Source organism: Plecotus auritus (genome assembly GCF_963455305.1).
Source record: "Plecotus auritus genome assembly, chromosome: 4".
Lineage (NCBI taxonomy): Eukaryota > Metazoa > Chordata > Mammalia > Chiroptera > Vespertilionidae > Plecotus > Plecotus auritus.
The window spans coordinates 60,032,090-60,034,145 of record NC_137775.1 but is presented as its reverse complement, the minus strand read 5'-3'; the positions used below and the strand labels follow the sequence as shown (position 1 = coordinate 60,034,145).

The 2,056-nt window shown below is 47.9% G+C and overlaps 1 pseudogene across 1 annotated transcript; it reads right to left on the bottom strand.

Annotated features, from left to right (window-relative positions):
* Positions 1-774: 774 nt before the first annotated feature.
* LOC308246696 (small ribosomal subunit protein uS5-like) lies at positions 775-1,282 on the bottom strand (annotated as a pseudogene). Its single transcript has one exon. The product of its transcript is annotated as a small ribosomal subunit protein uS5-like (transcript).
* Positions 1,283-2,056: the final 774 nt, after the last annotated feature.

The window sequence follows — 2,056 nt, the reverse complement described above, 5'->3', positions numbered from 1 at the left end:
TATGAATAGTTATTGAATTTATCAAATACATTTTCAGCATCTATTGATATAATGATTTAAACTTCTTTTTCCTATAACCTGTTGAAGTGATGAATTTTGTTTTGTAAATCCTCACCTGAGGATATTTTTTCCCCATTATTATTATTTTTTTAGACAGAATGGAAGGAAAGGGAAAGACAGAAAGAAACATTGATGTGAGAGAAACACATGGATTGGTTGCCTCCTGTGCAAGCCCCGTCTGGGCTGGGAATCAAGCCTGCAACCAAGTTACCTGCCCTTGACCCAGATCAAAACTGGGATCCTTCAGTCTGCAGGCCGACACTCTATCCACTGAACCAAACAGGTCAGGGCTGAACTTTTTAGTGTTGAGCCAGCCTTGCATACCCAGAATAAATCTGAACATATTTAAGAAAAAATATGGGTAGAGTGATGTGTTAAAAATATTTTATAATAAAATGTTGGAAAAAATTATAAACCTATATAGGCAAGGACTATAGAACCAAAGACAAATATAAAAATGAAAGTAATTTGATTGTGGTATATTTGTTATTGTGGGAAAATTTTCTCTCTCTTCAATTAAGAAGAGTGCTTTGAGTGTTGCTCAAAACTTTTAAAAAACATCAGTGGCAAATCACCAATGAGTTTTCAAAAGCTCTTTATAATTCCCTAGAAATGTGTTTCTGTTTTAAAACTCACTTTCAGGTCTTTAGTCTAAAGGTCAAAATTCCATCCAATATAACTTTTTTTAAACAGGCTTAATTCAGTTTGTTTTTCTCATACAAAATTATGTGGTGGCACAGCTGGGGCCTGGGTCCTCGGCACAAAAGCTCTGGTGTAGGTTTTTGCAAGATGGCCAGTGAATTCCCAAGAGGGAGACTTGGTGAGTAGTCTCTTTACAGAGATGAAATAGCTGTAGGTCTCAGAGATGGCATCAAAGGTGACCTTGGCAAAGTTGCCCAGGGTGGCAGTGCAGCCCCTCGCTGAGGTGTAGCAGTCCTTGACACCAGCCATCAATAGCAGCTTCTTGGGCACAGGGGCTAAGAAGATGTTAGTGCCTCTGGGGGCAGAGATGAGGTGCCTGGGCACCGAGCCACAGTGGCTGGTCACCTTGCAGGGGATAGCGTGGGGCTGGTGGATCTTGTTCCCCCAGAAGCCTCCTGCACAGGGATGATAGAGGGCTTGGCCAGGATGATGGTCCCACAGTGGGTACTTCCTTTGAGCACTTAACACCCAGACCAGTATGTCCACAGTAGTCCCCAATGGCAACAAATGCATTGAACATATCTATATATATAAAACCCTAATATGCAAATAGACTGAATGGCAGAACTGAACAGCCGAACCGGTCGCTATGACATGCGCTGACCACCAGGGGGTGCATGTGGAACATGGCAGGCGCTGGCAGCAGGTGGGATGGTGGAACAGGTGAGCAGGGGTGCCAGACCAAGGTGAGGCACCAGTCACTGTCATCGGGGCAAGCCTCTGGTGGTTACTGAAAATTCTTTGCTCCCGAGAGCCGCAGTCCCACCCAGCACTCACACCTGCTGCCGGCACAGGCCCCACTCGCACCCACTGCTGGAACCAGCCCCAGTTGCTCTGTGCTGTCAGCGGGTGCGAGTGGGGCCGGTGCTGTCAGTGTGTGGGAGCGGCCACAGCAGAAGTGGGGCTGCCAGCAGACAAGGGACCGGGGGGCCACGGCAAGAGAGGCCAGGCGGAGGCATGGAGGATGGGCTGGACCCGCCCCCTGTACCCACCGCAGCCTCGTGGCCCACAGTTCTTTTCAATATGCACGAATTTGTGCACTGGGCCCCTAGTTTTATAATAAAATGTTGGAAAAAACAGGGACTTGATCTTCATGTCCTTGATCAGGCGGCCCAGCTTGGTGACAGGGATCCATTCCTTGTCCTTGTCCTTGTCCTTGCCTCTGTGAACTCTGCAGCCTCCAGCAACCTCAGCCCTGATGCCACTGCTAAATCCTTCCAGTTCAGGGCCTCTGGGGCCTCCATGGCCTCTGCCCCCTCCAACCTGCCTCCCATACCTGCATCATCTGCCATTT